We start from the raw sequence: 17,854 nt of genomic DNA, 5'->3' as shown, positions 1-17,854 counted from the left end.
TGCAGCAAGCAGTCAGTGGCGTGGTGGCCACAGCAGCATCTGTGTGCTTTGCTCTGGGATTTTTGTTGCACTGCGGTCTCGGCACAGCAAGCCTCCCTGCTTTTTCCTGCTTTCTTGCCATTTGGGATGAGTCCAGAGCCAATGTGTGGGGTGTCATCTGAGGCCAGGGCCACTCCTGCCAGATCCCTTTCTGCACAGTAGCAACATCACGACCAAGCCCTGCCCACGTCCCTAGTGTGTGCTGGCTGCCATAGGTGGTGCCAAAGACTGATCGCCATTTGAGTGAGACCCTGAAGTAGTCGTCCTTTCCCCTCATTCTCTCTGAGTCGCCACTGACCACCTGGAGAGGTTCCAGGCTAGCATTGGAGCACCCCCTGAAGCAGCAGGAGAGTTACTGCAGCCTCTCAGCCTTGCCTGAGCCACCAGTGCCCTCTGATGGTTGTAGTCATAACTACACCAAAGGGGAAATGGCTTAAAGGGTGAGGAATTTCTGTTACTATTTCTTTTCATTGCTTATTCTGTCTTGCTATATACATATTTTCTAATAAAGGACTGTTATTCCTTTTCCCATATTTTTGCCTGGAAGCCACATAATTTCGAAGTTATAATGATTTGGAGGGAGGGGTCATCTTTCCTTGGCAGACATCTGCCTTTTAAACCAAGACAACCATCGAGTCCATTATGCCTCATTAACGGAGATGACCCCTCAGGCTGGGTGTGAATGTGCTGGTGCTTCCCAGGAGGGAGTTATCACAGCTGAGTCATTTATGTGAAGAAAAAAACCCACTAGTCTGCCTCCAGGGTTTGCTTCTTTTCCTAATCTCATTTAACATCCAGATTGTAGCCTGAGGTGTTGGGTGTGCACTGGGCAACTACTGCAAACAATCCATCGTTAGCAGTTTATCAGGACTGATGTAGAGGGGAGTAGAATACACTGTTTGGTTACACCCACATAGTACTAAACTGGTGCCCTACTCCTGTGTCATAGTTTGACATGGGAGGAATTTAAGGAAGTGATGCAAAAGCTTTTTGTGTAACTGACAGTCTGTTGAACCACTGAGAAGCTAGACACGCAGCTGTGAAAAACACATGTTAAAGACTAAAGAAACTCGTGAACTTCCTCTTTCTTTCCCAGCCAGCAAGAAGTTAACACACCCTGTGCCCGCTGGACCCCTTCCTGGGTTGGGCTGGGCAGGGTCTGCCGTGGGGGGCCAGGCCCCTCTCCAGGGGGTCCAGGGGATGCTGAACCCCGTTCTGGCTGGTCTGGGCCCAGCAGTTGCCAGGCAGGAAGGCGGGGGAGGCTGCGGAGCCCTGGCCACAGCAGGGTTGGCTGCAGCTGTTAAAATCTTGCCATCAGGTCCTCTCCCCCCAACGCAGCTGAGACCAGAGGTGGCCCTGCAGCCCGTGCAGAGTGGCCCTGTGGCTGGAATGGAACACAGAAAATACCCAAAACCAACCATGAAGACGATCCTGGCACAGCCCCAGCCGCAGCTCCAGCCACAAATTACCAGCAGGTCAGGTGACCATTTGAAGGGCCCAGGCGACATGTTAACTCTTTCAGTGCTTCAACCCTCCCTCGAGTGAGAGAAAGGAACAAGATGCAAGCATGTAAAGGAACAACATGAAGATATTGAAGTCAATGAGGAAGAAGTTAAGTCCCAGATGAGAGGGATGAGAAGATGCCTTGATTTTGGAGCTGAAAGCCTCTTGTAAGCTATGGAGAAAAGACTCTTTTTCCCTATAACACATGAAACTATGGGGAGATGAAGGGTTCAAACTGATATCTAGCAAAGGCCCCCATGCTAAAGTAAGTGGATGTTAAAGTTGCTGTGATCCCATGAGAAGTTTGAACAGCGATAGAGAGAAGAGTAGTCCTGTGCCCCCAGGAGAAAAAGATCTCTGTTCCCAGGAATGGAGTTGATTTTAGAAATAGATAATGACAACTTTTGCCTTTGAACAGCTCATCTTTAAAACAGTACTCCATAAGTCAACATGGCCCATAAACAAGTTGTGGGAAGACTTGTGGAAAATGGGAGGGGATTCACGATAGCAGATTTCCCCTGGGCCGCTGCTATTTGTGATGAAATTGAGAGCCATCAGAGAACTGTTTTTTCCTCTTGTGGAGAAGTCTCCATAACATTAACAAGAGGGACTTCTCTCCCTAAGTGAACTGCAAAAAGACTATTTTAGAGGTGGTAAACTGACTGGAAATTTGAAGTTTTGTTTTTTTACATTGTCAGTGGGGAAAAAACGGTTGTGGGGGGAGGACAAGTGTTCTGAAGGGTTTGTTTTGATTCTTACTACTTATTTTTTCATTTTAGTTACTGTTAATAAAATTTTCTTTATACCCTTTTAAAGTTTTGAGCCTGCTTTGCCTTTCTCCTAATCCTATCTTCCTATCTCACAGCAGGAAGTGAGTGCATGGGTGATTGGCTGGCACTGAAACCCACCATACTCATCAGCGCATTGGTTGGGAAAATTTCAAAATTGGCGAAATCTTAAATTGGCAAACCAAAACCACTATATCCTGTGACTAGGACACCCCTCAAGGGACACAAGTCCTCTGAGAACCCCCACCATTTGTCTAGCATGTGAAGAGCTTGAAGACAATGTGGGGATACATTCTCCCGGTGGTTATATGGAGATTTGGTTAGGCAGTTCTTAAAATTACTGAGAGGTAAGAAGCTACATTAGAGTACAAGTCTAATGAGGAGCAGTTGAGGGAGCTGGGGGTATTCAGCCTGGAGAAAAGGAGGCTCAAGGAAGACCTCACTCTCTACAACTACCTGGAAGGAGGTTGTAGCCAGGTGGGGCTCTGTCTCTTCTCCCAAGCAACAAGCAACAGAACAAGAGGAAATGGCCTCAAGTTGAGTCAGGTAAGGTTTAGATTTGATATTAGGGAAAATGTCTTCCCCAAAAGGACTGTCAAGCATTAGAACAGACTGCCCAGAGCATGGGTGGAGTCACTAACCCTGGAGGGATTTAAAAGATGTGTAGATGCAGCACTTGGGGACATGGTTTAGCAGTGGGCTTGGCAGTGCTGGATTAACAGTTGGCATCAATGTTCTTAAAGGTGTTTTCCAACCTAAATGATTCTGTGATTGTATTCATCCTCCATGACACTTGGGACTTTTACCCCATGATGCAGAGCATCCTGTATGGCCAAACAGACTGAGATCCTGTGCATGTGCTCAGGGACTGGGTGCTCTGGACATACTGGTTCTTAACATGGAAGAACCTTCCTGGACACCACTCTTGCCCTCAATCCCAAGCAATTCTCCCATAGGACAAAACTCTCCAAGGCACATTACATGCCTTGAAGGGAAAGGATTCTGGTTTTGTCCTGTTTTTTTACAGAGCCTGATACCTGGTGGGCATGGCTGGGGCCACCCAGCATTTAATAACTTATTTGGGCTTGCAGCTACTCAGGCAAAAGGTTGAGAATGAAGAGCATTGCTGTGGCCAAGGGATGCATCCTTTGGCCATGGGATCTGGGCATCCTTCTGCATCCCCTTCATTCTTCTGGTGAGTGCATGAAAACATTCCTCACTGCATTTGGCGGACAATAAATTTCTCTCCACTTTTCTGCCCAGGCAGGATTTCATCTATGTGCCAGGATCAGGCTCAGGAATATGATGCTAAGTCTTGGTAGTATCTCATGATCAGCTTTGCTATTAACATGCCTGCAATTAAGTAGCAACTGCCATTATAAGGGTCAGATTATGATCTGCTGCAGAAATGGACTCTGTGGGACCCTCTATTCCCATAAGGACCCAAGATCCCACTTATGTGCAACACCCCTCAAAGCTGGAGGAACAGACCTTCCACAAGTCATGCAACAACTGTACCTGCAAATGGAGTACTGGTGGGGCTGGCTCTATGGGATAAAGGACCACCTTTCCCCACCTTCTTTTTGGAAATCCCACTGCAATTCTGCATTGAGGGAGGGAAATTATAAAAACCTCTTAGTCACCACTGAAAGAGCTAAATTCACAGAGATTGATAGCAGCTGGATTCTTCCCAGCTGTACTAGCTAGCTGTCTAGAATACTCAGCCTGAAAAGGGAAAGGACAGGAAGAAACTAAATCCTCTGTAACATACCAGTAACAAACCAATTTCTGCCTTTCTGAACTAAGCATATTCCAGCCAGACCAGCTGCTTCACCTTGTGCAATGCAGCTTCATTAATAACTGGACTGGTACCCCCAAGCAGGCACTGACAGAGGGATTTGGGCAAGGCAGTGCTGCTGAAGTAAAAAATGCCCATCATCACTGGCCTTGGGCATCTAAGGGACATTGTGGTCCAAACTAGAGGGCCTGAAGGACCCCAGTTAAGAGCTGGTGGAATTTTATAGCATTTGAAACTGGTCCTGGAGGTCTGGGGCATATTGTTATGAATATGAGGGGGAAGGTCTGAATTTCTATTCTAGAGGCCTGACTTCCCCCAAAAGTATTCTTCACCAATCCTATCTCCATCAAAGGCACTCTGATGTTTTACACTCATGTATAATAGTAACTCAGAATTGCTTTGGTGCAGGGAGTATCAGTCCACACAATTTAATCAAAAACCTCAAAACCCCATAGAAAGCAACAACCACCAGCTCCAAGGATGAAGAACATGGGACTTACATGTGTTTTTCCTTTGACTTTCTCTTTAAAACTGGTTTAAATTGGGTCCAATTTAATTTCTGAATTTTCCTCAGAATAGAAGGGAACAAGATGTCATGTTCACTTCAGAAAACAAAAATGAAGTTATTCACACTTCATTTATGCCTTTCTGTCACTAGGGTTAAAGACTATCCTGATCACTAGACTGAGGCCATGCATCTGGATGGACACAGCATTTTGGAAGCGTAGAAAATCCACCTGTCAAGATGGTGGTGATCAGGATTTAAAATCATCTTTGAACTGCTGATATGCAGTGTGGGCTTTAGATATTACATGTATACATCTTTGAAAATATACAATGAACTCCAGCAGAAAAGCACAGCCAACAAAACCAACACTATGGGGGGTAGAGATGTTTCTGATGAGTCTTACAGCATCTGGCTGCTGGGAAAAACCTTATGAAACCTTCTCATGAGCTACCTATATGGGCACAACTCTTGTCACCACCTTGGTCCTGGAGTACAGCTGCTGTTGACAACCCTCCTTTGGGTCTGGACAATTACATCTGTCTTGTTTGCTAGAGTTGATTTGGTTTAGCCTTTACAACATAATTAGACTCACTATAAACCAACAGGGTAGCATTGATTGTTACAGTGGGGGTGGTGAAGCAGTGGCACATATTGCCCAAAGAGGTTATAGATGTCCCATCCTTGGAAACATTCATGGTCAGACTGAACAAGGCTCTGAGCAACCTAATCTAGTTGAAGATGTCTCTTCTCGCTGCAGGGGGGTTGAACTGGATGACCTTTAAAGGTCCTTTCCAACCCAAACAATTCTGTGATTCTTTGATTACATGATGGAAGGGCTTCACACAGAGACACCCAAGGTGCTCATGCAATAATGCATCCAAAAAAGTGCTGTAGGATTGACATAAAGCATTGGCTCACCATAGGATGTACTATCTTCTGCTATGGGATGCCAGTTGATTCAGCCTTTCCAAACACATAAATGGATCTGATTTCTCCCTGTGCCTTCCCACAGCATCACTTCACACCACTGTTGTGATACTTCTCCCACAAGAGTGCTGGACACCCCATTCACAAGACCACCAGATGAGCACTCAGGATGTGCTTCAGGAGCAGAGACAGCACTTCTGGGCTGAAAGGACATGGTACAAAGTGCATCGGAGCAGACTCAGCAAAGCATTGAAGAGCAAACTCATCTACTGCTGAAGTCCAATGAAAGTCCTTACATTCTGCAATGGGCTGCCTGAGTCAGCTATTTTCTTATAAGCTTCATGGAAATGATTCTTCATGAAGAATTTAGGTAGCTGCTTTGCAACACCAGCTTGGGAAAGACATCCGAAGTACAGATGGCATGGAAGATAGCTCTAAAACAGCTCTTTGAATGCTTTGCTGGATTGTTGCAGCTTGAATCCCTGCTAGTAAACTCCAGGGTAAAGAAGCAAAAAGGGCCTATGCATAATATCCACAGATGTTTAATTCAGCCACGCGGTGAGATGTTCAGGTCCCAGACATACACATACCACGAGGGTCCAGCTCTCTCTCTCCAGGGGTCCCCGGGCTCACCCTGGTCTCAGGGCAGTACAAAGGTGAGGCCCAATCCAGGAAATGGGAGGGAGCGGCTCAGGAACAGCTATGCTCAGGCATAGGAACAGGGGAAGGAGCCAATGGGGTGTAACTTAGGAGATGCCCCCCCAGGGCTTCCACACTGGATCTTCCACTGATGCAGAGAAATCATTAGGGACATTAAGATGAAGGCCCTTGTTGCACAGAGTGGGCAACCAGATAGGAAGACTCCCCCTTGGAATTCAAGGGTGACTGCCCAGACTGGTGTAGAAATCACTGCAGTGATTTCAAGTAGAATTTGCTTGAAAATGGTGCTCTGCATAAACTGCATTACTTGGAATTATGGTTTTGGATTCTTAGTGCACTGTAAACATGATTACAAAAATTACATGAAAACCATTAAAAACTACAGTGACAAAGAATTTAATCCAGTTTAGTCTAAACGTAAAGTACACAACTGGAATACAAATCATTTCCCAAACATTTGCTGAGTGCAAAGACAGATCCTGTGTGGAAGGGGCTCACAGCTGGTCTGTGAGTCAGAAAGAGCTAGTTAAAGAGAGAAGATGATAAAAGTCGCCTTTTCTCCTGAAAGGAGCTTTACCAAGGCCCTCGGCATGGAAACAAAGGAGAAGGAGCGATAAATGAGGGGCCTGTAGTTTAGGTTTTGGGCAGAAAATAGTGGTGGACACCGCCTTGCTCAAATGAACACTATGTTGATTTACTGTGATCAATGAGTAAGTATAAACTTTGTGAAAGGGTATAAATAAACAGCATGCTGTAAAAATAAATATAGAGAAGCCTTCTTAAATACAGTGTGTTCTTCTGTTTGTTGTGACCATCTCAACAGCAACGATCCTGGACTACTGATAAGAATGTGACTTGAATGAATACAGATTCATCTTTTATTACTTTGGAATAAAAGAACTTAGATTTCAGACTCCAGACTGCCTCTTTTAAAAATACAGCCAGGCTGATCAGTTATCCTGAGATCTGATAGTCCTCCAAAAGATATAAACTTTAAACCAATAACAAGATGCACAGACACAGCCCACCACCATTGCTCCACAATACTGTCCCTCAACACACATCCTTAATAGTATGCATGAGCCCCCATGTTTTGTCTTAGTGTTCAGCTATTTTCCTTTAGACCTTTGTGACTCTTTGACCTGCAGCAAGGAGACATTATAGGATTTTTTTTCCATGTTCTATTTATACTAGTGCTTTCTAGTCAAGAAATAAATGTCTTACCTGTAGAAGCTAAGGGAAAATTTGACAGGATGTCCCAACAGCTGTCCAAAAACTGACCCAAAGTCAATGGCAAGCAGTTACTTTAGACACAGGGATTTGGTAAAACACCAACTCAAGAAGCAGAGAGGTTTTCAATTGAGATGTGCAAAAGCCTTTATTAAACACATTAAAAAAATTTCTTTTAAAATGATGCAACATGTTATAGCATTTAGTGTAGAGCTTTGAGAGCCAGGATTGATCTGGACACTGACTTATTGCAACCCAGTGAAGATCCTAAGCCATTTTCCAAATGTTTGCCTAACTCTGTACTGCTGTCTAAAGAAGAGTTTTCTCCTCTTGACCCCTGTCCTGGCTTGAAAGAAAGGTGTCTGCCAAGGAAGGCGGGAACGTCCCTTGGAATGGAAGATGTGACCTCCTTCCCTCTAAATTATTATAACTCTGAAATTATGGGGCTTTCAGGCAAAGATATGGGAAAAGGAATAACAGTTCTTTACTAGTATGTGTATATATATACATCGATATCTATATATATATATATATATATATATATATATGTATAACAAGGCAAACAAACAATCACAATAGCAGCAACAACAAACTAAAACAGAAACCCAATAACAGCCTTCTCTTGGCTGTCAAGCACATTCCCCTTTGTTGTAGTTATGGTCACAGCCAGCAGGGGCACAGTTGATTCCTGGCTGGACTGGGAGGGTGCGATGATTCCCCTAAGACTGCAGGCAGCGCTGTGGGCATGAGCTCAGCCTCCTCTCTGAACATGGGTAATGGCAAATTGGGCTGTGGCAGGAACCTTGGAGGGGCTGCTGGAATAACAGGCAGGCATACCCTGGGATGTCAAACAAAATGTAACCGAAAACTCTGCAGCCTTAGCAGGAGCCATGGGGAATCAGGTAGACACAGGGTGTTGAGTTAGAGCATAGCAAAAAAGCCTGAGACAGTGGCAGAAAATAGTGGGGCTGGGCAGCAGCAGCCAGGCTTCTCCATAGCAGCTGCCACATACAGCCATGGAGATGCACCCCTCCAGGAAGGAGGAGGGGGTCATGGTCCCAGGTTTTTTCCCTGAGGCTCCTAAGTAGATGGTGAGGGTTCTTTCTAGTCAGATCGGCTATTAATAAGGTCCCACTTAACCAGCTGCTCTTACGAGCAAAGGCTCACCCATGGTAAAGAAGAAGCAGTGATGGACTGGACTCCACAGTAGCAGCGAATTCTCCTGCAGCAGTATCAGCTCGACCTTTCCCCTCCAATCTTGAGACCAAGAGAAAAAGCATGGAGCTGAGCCTAGCTCCCAGACCCCCTAGCAAAAAATCTCCCAGTATCTCTTCCCTTCCCAAGAGAAAAGCCCCCAGTTAAGAGGCTGCAGCCAGCTGCACCTCTTCCCCCAACCTTGGCCACTTTTATCTCTCTTAAGTACTGGTCGTTATCTCTTAGGCAACAGATGGGAGAAAATTCCCTGAAAGAAAGGGAAAAAAGAGAAAAAAATCCTAATCTCCAACATTATCTGTTATAAACAAAAAATCTGCCAATTTTTTTTGGGAAAAAAAAAGTTACAAAACCAGTCAGACCAGTGTTGCTGTACAGTGCTACCTGTTTGTTATGATAATCACAAGTCGTTGTAGTTAATTGTTGGGATTTTAGCTCACTAGAGATTGGAAAAGTACAAGGCCGTGGCTAATTCCAAGTCCTGCACCTGCAGGATAGCGTGTCCTTGGGCCTAGCTGTAGTATGATAACAAATAGTGAAAGAGACATGAGAAAAGAGAGATGTAACCCCTAAGGAATGGGGAAGAGCTGATGTTGTGGTGTGGCCAATGGACGGTGTAAATTACAGAATATTCATGAGCTTATTACTTGCTGTATAAGTGTCTGATGCTCTCTTCAATAAATGGAACTTGCTGATGACTCATACTGAGCCCCGAATTTTCCCTGCACCAGACAAATGGCTGGAAAACCGCAACAATTGGCGCCCGAACAGGGACCCTATGGACTCTACAGACCCTACGGACTCTACAGACCCTACAGACCCTACGGACTTTACAGAAGACTTGGGCCTGCGAGCCACAGTCCGGTGCAGTATTTCGGTGTCAGTCCTGACGCAGCCTAGGAGGCACAAACAGCGGGCCTCGCATCTCAGGCGACCCTATATAGGAGACCTGACGAAAGGCGAAAGGGCGGGCTGCAGTGCCCTGGCGACCTCATAGGAGAGTCCAGCTGACTGAACGTCGCTGACTTCCTGGAAAGGCTGCAGCGCACTGAATATCAGGTTAAAAGGTAATACAGAGACAAGCGGCGTATAGACTTTTAAGTGCTTTTTAGAAAAGCAGGGACTATAGACTGTCGACTTGATAAGAGAATTCCCAATATTGCTGCAAATAGACTTGCAAAAACATGCATTGTGGTGCTGGCGCTGCAAGTACATGCACAATAAATCAGCGGCCGTGCTGTGATGGCGGCAGCAGCCACGGCTCGGGGCGCCTGCCGGGATGTGCCACTCCAAACTCAGCATGGGCGCTGCGCCATGAGGAGCAGCCATGGCCAGCAGCTCGCTTGAGGCGGCAGTGGCGGGGAGAGCGGAGCCCCGCCGTGGGGGGAGTAACCCGCGCCGCTGCGGATGCTGTGCTGTGAGTCCAGCACACGCAGTGATTCAGCCTGCTGGTGCGTCTCCCAAAACAGGAAGTCCAGCGCTGGGGGGTCGCCCCACTCCGACACAAGCAGAGCACAGACTAGAGCGCTTTTCCAGCGCGAGCGCTTCTCCCTCCACCCCGCAGCTGGTGGGGGCCTTAGTTTTGACTTAGCAACCTAAACAGACGGTACCTTAACAGACTGCAAGTATAGCTCCGCTGCTCAGCCAGCGCCGCCATGGACAGTGTCTCCGGTGAACAAAACTCAGTGCCGCCGGCCGGCGCTTGGCGACAGAGACAACTCGAGAGTCTGCGCAAACCCAGCCTTTCCAGCGCACGAAGCAGTTAAGAGACCAGTGATGATAAATAAGCAACACCAAGGAGCATTACTATCAAGATGCTCCTCACCTAGATTAAAAAAGACTTTTTGTTCTTCCTGGCAGAGACTGTGAAAGAGAAATCAGCGTGGTGAATGCATTGAGCCAAATTTCGGCCAATTTGGCTCAGCATCCATTATGCTGCCTTAAAATCACCTGTATTAACGTAGACTTTAAACATCAGAAGCCCAGATAACTCAGTCGGTGGAACATCAAACTCTGAAATTGTATTTTGAAAAACTTAAAAATGTTAAAGAGGTGTTCAAGTGATTGTATAAGTAAGATGTAATAAGTGTGCTTTTTGTATTCTTTGGGCCTTGCTTAGATGTAGTAGATGTAAAAAGCAAGCACTGATTGTGGTAGCTAGGGAAGAGGCGCTGCGGAAGATTTCGCGATGTCACGGAAAGCTAGGACCCTCGGTTCCCCATAGATAAGACCCTCAGGTACTCATAGATAAGAAATTAACATAGAAATGTGGTCCCACTAACAATAGGAATGTTGCCCCACTGAAGCCAGTAACTTTCCATCCCTTACCCAGTACTTTTCCATCCCTTACCCAGTACTTTTCCATTCCCTACTAACCATAGGTAAGAAGGACAAACCCCTTTTTGACGTAGAGACCCCTAAGACTATAAGACCCCATGAGAAGAAGTAATAAACGCCTTTTGACCGTCCACCACATTGGTGTCTGCGTATGTCATTGGCCCGAACGGCCCTAGAGAGAGGGCTGTCGAGCTGTACCTCAGAACCAGGTCGCCTGCCTTGATCCAGAAGGCAACATTTGGTGCCGGTACCCGGGACAGCGGCTTGCGCCCGGGGAACGGGGAACACTCCTGGAACGAGGACGGCGGCTGCGGCAGCAGGACTGACCGCAGCGGGGGGGGACGCCCCCCGGACCAGCTTGGACAATGGAATCCACAGCGAAGGTCGTAAGTCAGGCTCATGAGCAATGGGGAATTAAAGGTGAGCTCAGGAACTCTAATCTTGCTATTGCAAGGCTCCTAGAGCTGGGGACGATCGAACGTCCGGTAAATATATTATATTGGGAAGCGCGGGAGAAGTGCACTGCCGCCTCAGCAGAGGACTCAAAGTCCGCAGGCAGTGGTAAAAACCTCAAAGCGTGGGGGAAAGTAGAAGAGGCCCTACGCAAGACGTTAGAAGAACAGGAGACGCGGGAAGCCGCGCGTATACGTTTATTAGCTACACCAAAGCCGGGGGTGGGGGCCGCGACGCAGACCGCCTCTGAGAGCGATCGGATTGAAGGCGGGAATACTCGGGGGCCGGGCGCGTTCCACCCCTTCCCGAGCCCGAGCCCAGACCCCCCAGAGCCCCCAGGAGACCCCCCGGAACCCCCAGGGGACCCCCCGACCTTCCCGCGGAGCCCGCCGGGTCCTAGCCCCCCCGCGGAACCGTCCGAAAAAGCCGCGGTTTCTCTATCCGTCTCTTCCCCGCCGGCCGCCGGTCCGGCGCAAGAAGCAGAGCAGCGCGCGCGATGCTTCTGGCAGGGACTCGCGGAGGAGGCGCGGAACAAGGCCGGATTGTCGGACCCTGCCGGGATCGGTAAAAACTCGTCCCCGCCATGTGCGTTTAAAAATGGCGCCGAACCACATGGCGAGGGCGGAAGGGAGGAGGCGGGGGGCGGAAACGGAGTCAGCCTGCTTAACATCGCATGCGCGGGCGAGCGGGGAGACGGGGCGGCCCCCGCGGAGGAGCGTAAGAACAACCAGAGCGCTCTATTCAAATTAGGTCCTTATGGGGCAAGGACCTCCCCCGGCAGGAGGCGGGGGGAGCCCAGGGGGAGGGAGCAGCACCACCCCCAAAGGGAGGAGCGAGGTCGAAGCCGAACAAAACGGCACGGAGCGCCGGAAGTGTACCGGCAGTCAGCTTCCGGCTCAGAGTCAAGTTACAGCTGCTCAGACAGCTCAGAAGAGCTGACCGAGTCCGGCTGGGACTCGGAAACCGAGAGAGCAAAATTAATGCGGTTTCGAGCGAAACCGAATAAAGCTTTAAACAATATCGAGAAACAATCGCAACACAAACTCAGCGATTGGGGAAAAATAAAAGCAGCCTGTGGGGACCGGGCACCGGCAGCCTCCATGCACACTTTCCCGGGGGGGGTTGCCGGAGCGCGGGGGAACCAACAAAGGGCATATACTCCGGTTAACCCAAAAGAAGCCAAAGCGATTTCAGAAATAGGGATCAACTCAGCTGTAGTACACACTCTTGAGGATGACCTTTCTAGCAATAACGATCTGCTCACTTTTGATATTAAGCAAATAAGCCGCATGCTTTTTGATGGGTCGGGGCGGACTGTATTTAAGCAGGAATGGCAGGACGACCGCGTTAGTCCAGGCTTCCGGGGAAGGGCAGCAACTCAGCGAGCTGTCCCCAGCCGGCACAGCTTTCCCTGGCAGCACCCTCACTCCAAGCATCCCGGCCCCGGGGAAACGGGACGTCCTTTCCATGCTCGGATTTCGGATTACAAACCTATCCTGAAGGCCACTGCCGTGCACCCCCTGCTGCCAATCAAATTGACTTGGAAATCATCAGACCCTGTATGGGTTGAGCAGTGGCCCCTGACAGAGCCTCGAATGGCAGCCTTGCTGGAACTGGTCGACCGCGAACTGCAAAAGGGTCACATAGAACCCTCCACCAGCCCATGGAACACCCCTGGATTTGTGATCCCCAAGAGGTCCGGACAAGGCTATCGTCTCATCCACGACCTGAGAGAGGTGAACAAGACGATCCGACCCCTGGGTCCAGTCCAAACACTGCTACCCGCGAACTCAGCCATCCCCGAAGGGCAGCCGTGCGCAGTACTGGACATCAAGGACTGTTTCTTTTCAATACCCCTGCACCCTGAGGACAGAGAACGATTCGCCTTTTCCGTGGCGTTTCGGAACGGCGAGCGGCCCAACCTTCGCTTCCAATGGAGAGTGCTTCCACAAGGCCCAGTCGACAGCCCGACCATATGCCAGATCACCGTGGATAAAGCACTGACGCCGGTCCGACACTCCAATCCCACCGCAACCATCATCCAGTACATGGACGACATCCTGGTTGCAGCACCATCAACAAGCCAAGTAGATGACCTGGTGACCACAATCACAGAGACCCTTCAGGCCAACGGCTTCGAGATCGCGAGCGCAAAGATCAAGAGAGGACCCTGCGTGACCTTCCTGGGAGTAGGAATCACAAGCTCCTACGTGACACCCCCCGAGATGAAGATCAACCGAGAAGTCGAGACGCTCCACGACATGCAACGCCTGGTGGGATCGCTGCAGTGGCTTCGCAACATCGTTCTGATTCCTCCCGAGGTCATGGACCCTCTGTACGACCTCCTGAAAGGGAAGAACCCCTGGGATCCCAAGGAGCTGACGCCGCAAGCAACGAGCTCCCTCGACTTCATCGAAAACCAGATGTCCACTGGCACGCTTGCCAGGTGGAACCCAGCCATGCCACTGGACCTGTATGTCCACTTCACACCGAAGGGGGGAGTGGGAGCACTGGCCCAAGGACCTTCCGAAAAGGCCCGACCGATCCAATGGGTGGTCCTCGGAAGACCCGCTCGTGCATTTTCCCCGGGAATCGAATGCATCGCCAGCCTCATCATGAAAGGTAGGAGACTCGCCTTGAAACACCTAGGGACAGAGCCGACAAGCATCCACCTTCCGTTTCGCAAGCAGCCGACCTCGGAGTCAGCCACAATATCGGAGTACCTGGCCCTTGCTCTCTCCGGCTTCGGAGGAGAAATCTCCTACTCCTCCAAGCCACCCTGGACGAAGCTGCTGACCGTGGTCGACATGGACATGCCACCGAAGGTCAAGGACAGACCGCAGCCGGGACCAACGGTCTTCACAGACGCTTCCTCCACGACTTCAACCGCAGCAGCAGTGTGGCAGGCAGGAGAACAATGGCATTGCATCAAAGCGTGCGACCCCACACTGTCAGTGCAACAACTGGAGGCAGCAGCAGTGGTCTTGGCGTGCGGACTCTTCCAAGACGAACACCTCAACATCGTAACGGACTCTATATTCGTGGCAAGGCTCTGCCTGTCCATGGCAGGACCAGGAGTGTCGACATCAGCAGCAGCCCTAATGCTGGAAGAAGCACTTTCCTTGCGACAGGGCACCGTGTCAGTCATCCACATCAACAGCCATGACCCAGTCAAAGGCTACTTCCAGACCGGCAATGATAAAGCGGACGCCGCAGCGAAAGGCGTTTGGACCCTGCAAAGAGCTCGTCAGCTGCACGAGTCGCTCCACATCGGAGTCAAAGCACTGGCGAAGAGATGCGGAATCCCGACAGCGGACGCGAAACATGTGGTAGCCACTTGCCCTTACTGCCAGAAGTCACCCCTTTGGACCTACGGAGTCAACCCGAGAGGTCTCAAGCCCTCAGAAATCTGGCAGTCGGACTTCACCTGGTGCGAGCTGATGAAGCCCCGAGCATGGCTTGCAGTGACAGTAGACACTTATAGCGGGACGATCATAGCCACACAGCACTCCAAAGCAAACTCCAAAGCCACAATTCAGCACTGGCTGACAGCCATGGCTTGGCTTAGTATCCCCAAGCAGATCAAAACTGACAACGGTTCCAATTTCACCTCCAAACAAGTACAGGAATTCGCTGCGAAATGGGGCATCACGTTAGTGCAAGGCATCCCACACAACAGTACCGGGCAGGCCATAGTTGAGAGAGCAAACCAGACCCTGAAAACCAAGATAGAAGTATTGGCAAAAGCAGAGGGCTTTGCCAATGCCATTCCCCCAGGAGATCAGGCACGCATGCTGGCAACCGCTTTGCTGGCACTGAATCAATTCCCTAGGGGAGACGAAACACACAGTCCCGTCCAAAAACACTGGGCCACTCGAACGCTAGAAGAAGGCCCACAGGTGGTAATCAGAAACGAGTTAGGCGAGTGGGAACGGGGCTGGAGGTTGATGCTCACGGGGCGAGGGTACGCAGCTGTCAAAAAGGACGGCAAAATCAGGTGGTGTCCACTTAAGTCAATTAAACCGGACCTTCATAGCGAGCAGAATGAGACTGACGAGAATTGCGAGTCTTTGTTTACAGGACCTGCTCGTGGGACGTCCTTGGGACGCGTACATCCCGGTTCCAGACGAAAGCGACAGACCACCAAGCCGTCAGGCAGCACCCGAGAGACCCGCACGGGTGAGACCCAACCGCCAAAGGTGTTTCTGTGTGATTTTGCTGTTGGGGCTTGTCGCCAGAGGGAAAGCCAGCCCAGATCACTACCCCCATCGGCCATTCAGGTGGGTCATGCGACACCTTAGTAGTGGCAAAGTACTCAGAGAAATCACCACACCAAACACCCCATCCTTCGTGCTCCGCATCACCGACCTGTTTCCAGGACAGCCAAGGGTAAACCCCTATTCCCCACACCTCACACATTCGTACCTATCCTACTGGTGCCCAGCTTCAAACCCTGGGAAAAGCTACTGCAGTCACCCAGGGTGGGGATATTGTGGGCACTGGGGCTGCGAAACCTTAGTTACAGATGCCAGACCGTCGGGGCCTGGGTGGGTTCCACAAGAGCCAGACAAATTCTTACAGTTCACCTGGGCACCCATCGGCTGCAAAATACCCTTCTTCTTTCGCGAAAACCCCCATCGAAACCAAATTAAAATCCCTAACTTTCGGGCATGCACTGATTACAACATGACGGTCTTGCAGCCAGACCACTCTAGCTGGGCCACAGGCAGAACGTGGACAGTGGTCCTTCAAGGGTCAAAAGAGAGGGTGAACGTGCAAATTATCAGGCTCCAGCCGTCAGCACCCCGAGCAGTCGGACCCAACAAAGTGATTAAAAGCGTGCCGAAAGGGAGAAACATAACCTACCCCAAAACCTTACCCACAGGGGTCAGCAATGTCCCGACCAGTCAAGCGGAAACCTTTCAGATGAGTCGCTTAACCGAGTCAGACGCAGACCCAATCCTTCGTATGTTAGAGGCTACCTTTCTATCCCTGAACGAATCCAACCCTAACCTAACCGAATCCTGCTGGCTTTGTTACGATGTCAAACCTCCCTTTTACGAAGGAGTCGCTTTAGACACTCCCTTCAGTTATTCCACAGCCGACGCCCCTCACCAGTGCAGATGGGACACCCCTCGCAAAGGAATCACCCTGAGTCAAGTCACAGGCCGAGGCAGATGCTTTGGCAATTCAACCCTAGCTAAGCGGGGAGGTAACATCTGCACCAAAATTGGCAGGCTGAACAGGAAAAACAATAAGTGGGCAGTCCCATCCGCATCGGGGATGTGGGTTTGCCAGCGATCCGGAGTGAGTCCTTGTGTGTTCCTTCCCAAATTCAATGACTCTAACGACTTCTGTGTCCAAGTTCTGATTGTTCCTAGGGTCTTGTACCACTCAGACGAAGAGATGTACCATCTTGAGGGACCCAGCCGGATCCACAAAAGAGAAATAATAACAGGTCCATTGGCGATGCTGTTTCTAACCGTCACCCTCGGACCATGCCTGCTGAACAAGCTGGTCTCATTCGTTCAGAGCCGCCTGGAACGGACCAACATCCTGTTCATAGGGCGACGACAGTTGCTGTGAATTCAACCAGAGAATTCAACCAAAGAACACTGCCAGTCACAAGATTTTCGAAACTTGTCTGGCAAAAGCTTACTCAGGTTTCCCAAAATCCCTTTCCCTTGTCAAGTTACAACCTTATACCTCAATTCAGTATCTATGTACACGACTACCTCATTCATTTGTGAAAAGGGAGGGGGAGATGTGGTAGCTAGGGAAGAGGCGCTGCGGAAGATTTCGCGATGTCACGGAAAGCTAGGACCCTCGGTTCCCCATAGATAAGACCCTCAGGTACTCATAGATAAGAAATTAACATAGGAATGTGGTCCCACTAACAATAGGAATGTTGCCCCACTGAAGCCAGTAACTTTCCATCCCTTACCCAGTACTTTTCCATCCCTTACCCAGTACTTTTCCATTCCCTACTAACCATAGGTAAGAAGGACAAACCCCTTTTTGACGTAGAGACCCCTAAGACTATAAGACCCCATGAGAAGAAGTAATAAACGCCTTTTGACCGTCCACCACATTGGTGTCTGCGTATGTCATTGGCCCGAACGGCCCTAGAGAGAGGGCTGTCGAGCTGTACCTCAGAACCAGGTCGCCTGCCTTGATCCAGAAGGCAACAACTGATTCAAAAGAATTTTTCCACAGGTATACCTTGAACAAACTCCTTATGTTTAGGTGCATTCAAGTGTAAAAATGCTGTAGCAAACACACGAAGAAAGATGTTTTAGCTTAGTATTTTAGAGTTAGGCCTGTAAGTAAGTTATAGTAAATTCTATATTCTATTCTATTTCTACAGTAAGTTCTATCTGTTGCTAAGTAGTTTAAGTT

The 17,854-nt window shown here is 49.3% G+C and overlaps 1 pseudogene; it reads right to left on the bottom strand.

Moving 5' to 3' along the window:
* The window catches only part of LOC134431520 (CBP80/20-dependent translation initiation factor-like), a 184,208-nt pseudogene that overhangs the window by 145,123 nt on the left and 21,231 nt on the right, over positions 1–17,854 (bottom strand).

The sequence above is a fragment of the Melospiza melodia genome, chromosome W, assembly GCF_035770615.1.
Source record: "Melospiza melodia melodia isolate bMelMel2 chromosome W, bMelMel2.pri, whole genome shotgun sequence".
Classification (NCBI taxonomy): Eukaryota; Metazoa; Chordata; class Aves; order Passeriformes; family Passerellidae; genus Melospiza; species Melospiza melodia.
Note: the sequence above shows the minus strand (reverse complement) of the source record. Positions and strands in the feature narration are given on the sequence as shown.